This window comes from Dipodomys merriami, unplaced genomic scaffold, assembly GCF_024711535.1.
Source record: "Dipodomys merriami isolate MVZ:Mamm:240054 unplaced genomic scaffold, mDipMer1.0.p SCAF_11, whole genome shotgun sequence".
NCBI lineage: Eukaryota > Metazoa > Chordata > Mammalia > Rodentia > Heteromyidae > Dipodomys > Dipodomys merriami.
Genome location: NW_027202382.1, coordinates 31,179,821 through 31,186,577, shown reverse-complemented (window position 1 = coordinate 31,186,577; position 6,757 = coordinate 31,179,821). Strand labels below are relative to the sequence as shown.

Genomic DNA, 6,757 nt, shown 5'->3' with positions numbered 1-6,757 from the left:
GAATTGCTCTGAACATTCAAGGTTCATTTGTGGTTGCAAACAAATTTTAGGATTGTGTTTCCTACTTCAGTGAAAAATGCCATTGAGATTTTGATTGAGATTGTATTGAAACTTTATATAGCTTTGACTAGGATGGATATTTTCACATCCTTTTCACTGTCCCGTGAGCAAAGGATATATTTCCATTTACTTGGGCCTTACTCAGTTACTTTCATCTGGGTATTATGGTTTTTGAGATACAGATTTTTTGTTTCCATTGTTAAGATTATGGATCAAAATTTTATTATTGTTTTGGAAGCAATTATAAGTGTGATTATTTTCTTGGCTTCTTTTTCTTTATTAAGTCATTATTTTTGTATAGAAATGCCATTGATGGGGGCTTAGAGTATAGGTTTCTGCTAGAATTTGTTCTGTGTGTGTGAGGTTCTGGGTAACACTGCTAGGAGCACTGGGAAAATGCTTCTGATTTTTGTGCATTAATTATATTCCCTAGAATTTTACTGAATTTATTAGTTCTAATTGTTTCTGTTGTGAAATCTTTTGAGGTTTTCAGTGTATAGAACTGTATTATCTGAAGATAGATGTCTTTTTATTTCTTTTTCTTGCCTAATCACTTCTGCTAGAAATTCTTGTTTTGGATTTTAGTGACTACACTTTGAAAATTTCCTTATTGATTCTAGAGATTGCTATGATTTTCATATATGGCATTTATTTTGACCAGAAAATTCATTTTTTTGGGGGGGGGGTAGTCCAGTCATGGGGCCTGAACTCGGCCTGGGCACTGTCACTCAGCTCTTCAGCTCAAGGCTAGCGCTCTACCACTTGAGCCACAGCACCACTTCCAGCTTTTTTTCTTTTTGCTTATGTGGTTCTGGGGAATCGAACCCAGGGCCTCATGTATGCAAGGCAAGCGCTCTGCCACTGAGCCACATTCCCAGCCCCCAGAAAATTCATTTCTATATCCAAGGTATTGAGTTTTACTTTTATTGAAGAAGAGTATTAAACATCTTTGAATGCTTGCTTAAGAGTATTAAACATCCTTGAATGCTTGCTTCTTTTATGTAAATTGAAATGATTATGCTTTTTTTTGTTTTTGTTTTGGTTTTTGGTGCTGTTCTGAGGGTTTGAACTCAGTTTCTGGGCTTTCCCTGAATTTTTTGTTTTTGTTTTTCTTAAGACTAGTGCTCTACCCCTTGAACCACAGCTCAACTTCTAGCTTTTTGGCCATTAATTGGAGATAAGGGTATCATACTCTTTTCTGCCTGGACTTGGCTTTGAACTGAAGTCATCCGATCTCAGCCTCCTAAGTACTTAGGATTACAGCTGTGAGTCACCAGAGGCCAAATAATTATAGGGCTTTTAATCTTTCATTCTACTAATGAGATGAATCATACTGATTAATCTACATATGTTAGAACAGATTTTCATGATAAGGAGAATTCTAAGTTAGTCATGATATATACAATTTTTGATGGAAAATTCAGTTTACTAATAGTTTGTTGAGGGTTTTGTTTGAATGTTTATCAGAGAAATTTATCTGTAATTTACCATTCTCATATGTATTTGAGATACATGTGATGCTGGCCCCAGAAGACACATTTGAAAATATTCCTTGTAGCTTTTCCTTTACTTGTCTTTTTAGTTCTTTTGGAAGAGTTTCAGGAGTATTGGAATTATTTTTTCTTTCAATGTTTGGTAGAATTTAGCTATGAAGATATCTGGCTCTAAGCTTTTCTTTGTTGGAGGTTTCTGATTGCTTCTTTAGTTTCCTTATTTGTTATTATTTTACTTAGACTTTATACTTCTTCCTGATTCAATTTTGGCAGGTTGTATTTTTATAGGAATTTATCCATTTCCTCTAGGTGATTCAATTTTTTGGCATAAAATCGCTTATAATGGTTCTTTGTGAACCTTTATTTGTGAAGCATCTGTTGTAATTTTTTCACTTTCACTGTTGACTTGGAGTCTTCCTTTTTGCTTAATTTAAATCTGATTTCATTTATTTTTTAGAAAACACACTCTTTTGTATTTTAATGGTTTTTCTATTCTCTGATTCATTTCTGTTGTGATCCTTATTATTTCTTTCTTTTAATTAAATTTGCTCTTTTTCTAATTCTTGAAATAGTAAACTATTTATATAACATTTTTCTTACTTTTCATTGGAAGCATTTACTCAATCCTAAAATCACTTCTATTGAATCCCATAGCTTTTGGTGCATTATGTTTCCATTGTCATTTGCCTTAATATTTTTGCTTTTGCTAGTACCAGGGTTTGAGCTCTGGGCCTTGTACTTGCTTGTCTTGCTTAGTTGTCTGGTATTCTACCACTTGAGCCATACATCCAGCCTAGCTTTTTGCTGGTCATTCTGGAGTTTCATAATCCTCTAGGGCTTAATCTCTGTGTTGCTAGGATTACAAGAATGAATCATCAATGCTTAGCTCTGTCTTGATGTTAAAAAAATTCTCGTATGATTTGCTTTGTCTCCATTTCACATTCCTTACTTCAGTCTTGTCTTTCATTTTATCAATGTTGATCATGAAAACCCAGTCTTGTAGGTTTTCTCCATGATGTTCTTCAGCATAAAGTCTGTCTCCTGGCAAGCTGATCTAGCCACCTTTTTGTGCATTTGACTCATGTAATTTTCCTGCTTTTTCTTACAGCAGTACTCACAAGATCATTCATATTCATTATTTTGACTTCCTCCGCTTTCTTAAATTCATCTGATTAGGCTTTGCCATGACTATTTTATAAAGGTTTTTTTTAATCCAAATCATCACAAATTCATGTTGGGAAATCCCAAGATGCCTTCTTTAGATCACCTCTTAGAAATATACATTGCATTTGAATACCTGTCTTTTACCAAGTTATTATTATTATCTTTAAAAGTAGTTGTCCAAAGGGTTTTACTTCAATGCGTCAGTTTCCAATGCACCTTGATCAATGTGACCTTTCTATTGTTCTTTTCAAGGTTCCATTTGGTTCCTCAGCTATCACTGGCCTTTCTTTCCTCATGTCTTACTTCTCAAGTTTTTTGTTTGTTTGTTTGTTTGTTCATTTGTTTTTGTCAGTCTTGGGGCTTGAACTCTGGGCCTGGGTGCTGTCCCTGAGCTCTTCAGCTCAAGGCTTGTGCTCTACCACTGAAACCACAGTGCCACCTCCTGAGTAGTGAGGATTACTGACATGCGCCACAGGCACCCAGCTCCCAAGTTCTTTGGATAGACCACTTTTACCTCCTTGATCTTATAGAAATGTAGAACTCAATCTAGTTCTTCATTTCTTCTTTGGTTGTAATTACTTCTGAGGCCAGGATTCAGCAGAGATTTTGTATAAAAGGTTAGAAAGAAAATATTTTAGGCTTTGAAGCTGTATAATTGCAACAGATAATTGCTACATAATACATAATTCTGCCATTGCATGTAAGAGACTCTAGATATGACATAAGCAAACAAGAATGGCTGTGTTTTATTCAAACTTTATTTATATAAAGTCATTCACCAAATTTGGTCCAAGAGCCGTCATCTATAGACTTCCACTCAGGATAATCTTACTGGTTACAGAGCTTAAATATCATAGAAATCTTCTCTAAAATTCAAAGTTCAGTTATTTAAATCACTACTTAACATCTCTTCAAATAATATGCCAAAAAAGTCCCGTTGATTTTTATCCTTATGTTTCTTCTAACCCTTAATACCAACAGATGGCATCACACTTTATACCATACTTACACCAACACTCCACTTTCTCCATAACAACTGAGTTTAAGATATGAATTTATCTCTTCTGGATTATTGGATTATTGGAATAGTACTCCATAGGCCTTTTGCTTTCCCTCTAATGAACATTTTTTCCCTGTAAAGTCTAGTGTCTTCTATTCGGTTAAGGGATTAGGATCATGTAAAACAAATATCTGATAGGAAAAATCAAAACTGACATAGGTATAATGGTATACAGATATATTGGTTACTTTTATGTGCCATCTTAACTAGATAACAGGATGCCCAGATATTTAGATATTTAGAGATTCAGTTTTCTGGGGGGGTGCCTTCAGATTAGACTAATATTTTAATCAGAATAATTAAATGAAATAACATGAATCTATACATCAAATTATATAGCTACACATAGATACAGATAGATAGACAGACAGACAGACAGACAGACAGACAGACAGACAGACAGACAGACAGACAGACAGACAGACAGACAGATAGATAGATAGATAGATAGATAGATAGATAGATAGATAGATAGATAGATAGATAGATAGATAGAGTACACAGACACAAGACAGATATCCTGCATGTGCTCCCTATCCTTAACCTTTAACCTTTCCTTTATTTTTTTTGTTGGTCGTGGGGCTTGAGCTCCGAGAGCTTGGGCACTGTTCCTGAGGTCTTTTTGTTCAAGGTTAGCTCTCTACCACAATGAACCACAGTGCCACTTTCAGTTTTTGAATGGTTAGCTGTAAGTAAGAGTAAAGATCACAGGAACTTTTCTTCCCAGTCTGGCTTTGAACCATAATCCTCAGATCTCAGCCTCCTAAGTAACTAGGATTCAGGTGTGAGCCTCCCAGGCCCAGTTTAGCTTTCCTTTTTAAATAAGAATTAAATGATATAATAAAGTGCCCCGGCCAGGCTAAGCTTTCTAAAAAACACAGCTAAATTTCTCAGTATAATAAAGAGTAAAATTCCAAGTTGCATTTTTAGTTTCATTAATATGGGTTAGTTCGGCTATTCAAAGGATTTAGTTTACAAAAGGCATCTGACTCTGGTAGAAGAATTTTTAGACTTCTGGAACGGCTGTAGTTCTGCCAGCTTCAATAAAATGGTAACTGCACTAATAGCAGACACACTCCCCTCCCCATCCCCAATCATCAACTTTCTAACCATCCATCACTTAACACACTGCTGAGAACCCTGCAGGATTTCAGAAAACCATTGCCAACTGAATGTCTTGCTAAGATGAACTATGGCATCACTAGAGAGAAAAAGTGAAATTGATTTTTAGGAGGCCAACATTTGCAAAGCACAATTCCACTGGGTTACTTACAGCTATTCAGTTTCCCAAATAAAACTAAAGGGCTTACTCAGTAACAAATTACACTTTGAATTGAGCAAACAAGTTTCTAGCTGTTGGATGATAGTACAGTTTTGCTTTTTATACATTTATAGAGTCAGTATGATTCCTAAGCTATATTCTACTTTATAAGATGGCATGTATACGTTTCTGATGGCATGTATGCTTTCATGAATTTAAGCTATTTTCTCTTTTTCTTCTGAAACTAGCTGATCCTAAAGACGTTTATGACTCATCAAAATGTGAAAGCTTGTGATCTTGCTCATAGATACTCATAGGTCTGAGAAACATTCCTTTCCAAATATGGTTATAATTGGGCTGCTTCTGTTACTGATGAACATCTCTGATCCACCCTGGGATCAAAAGCTGTGCTTGGCTTTGTTTTAAACCCAAGATTTCTAAGAAAGAGGCCAATAGATTCATTTGCATCCTCATTTGTGATGGATAGGACCAACAATTGGAAATCATGTTGTTCATAGATTGTACTTAAAAATCCATCATAGTCAAGTATTGGTAGATAAGGGTAAAATGGCACATCCTCTGAGCTAAGGACTGTACAGACACATGAATAGATTCTGTGTCTCTGTGAGATATGATACACCAATTTATCATTAGAAGACAAAGTTGAGAGAGGAGAATCTTTGCTTATAAAGGGGTAGAAAGAGCAAGTGAGAGCAACATTCAGGGTCATGCAGAATGAATCAGTTATATGGGATGCATGTTGAACATTTTTTCAGTGTTCCTTAAGCAAAACTCATCAAATAGGTATTATTACTGTTATTCCCACTTTTAAGAATGTGGAAACAGATGTTTAGAGTGAAATGACTGATCCACATTGGTTACTCCCAAATCGCTAAAGGGCTTCTAGGAAAACAGCTATAAAACATCACATAGCCAATACAAAGGTCTGACACAAATCCCTCCCCTGCTGTGACCTGAGCTGCTTCTAAAAACTGGAAAATATTTAATTCTAAACAGTATTTCATTTAATTGGAATTAGCATATGTCTTCTTGTCTGGTTTCAATCAACATTGTTACTTATTTGAGTACTGGTCTAAGTGCTTGGGAATTTATGGATGGATGAGCATCGATGTAGACTTTGAAAATGTCATTTTAAATATACTTTTCTAATTGCCTCCTTATGGCTTCCTAACTTCTCCTCTTCAACCTGTTTAATTTAGACAGATGATCTTTTGAAAACCCATGGTCACATGTGCTTATTTTAATAAGGAAAAGTAAACCTATCTCTTGCCCAATTCCTCTCTGTAATAGCAACAGAATTCAATGAGAACAAGAAAGTAGAGGATATACCTACGCACACATAAACACACTTTAGTATTAAAAGCATTCCAGATAAGAATGGGTGTTGTTGATCAGGGTTCAAAACTGGTCGATGAAGCTAAATTGAGACACAGGTTTTGCTTCTATCACCATAAATGCATTCCAGTATGACAAGGAGACCTGAAACATTTTTAGCTCTCGGGTAAAAAGATACAATGAGAGAAAAGGGTTCAACCAGTATTAATAGTAATGAATAAAAGTTTAGATTTTATTCATAACAAGAGCTTTCTGTAACTCATCTTTCTAGGATCCCAAAATAAGTTGTTTGATGGAATGTTGTGGGTCTGGGAAGGTGGCTCAGTGGTAGAGTACTTGCCTCGCATGCATGAGGCACTGGGT

The 6,757-nt window shown here is 35.5% G+C and overlaps 1 non-coding gene across 1 annotated transcript; it reads left to right on the top strand.

Moving 5' to 3' along the window:
- Positions 1-6,420: 6,420 nt before the first annotated feature.
- LOC138822365 (small nucleolar RNA SNORA1) lies at positions 6,421-6,549 on the top strand. Its single transcript, XR_011370406.1, has one exon. It is a non-coding gene; the product is annotated as a small nucleolar RNA SNORA1 (small nucleolar RNA).
- The last annotated feature ends 208 nt before the right edge of the window (positions 6,550-6,757 follow it).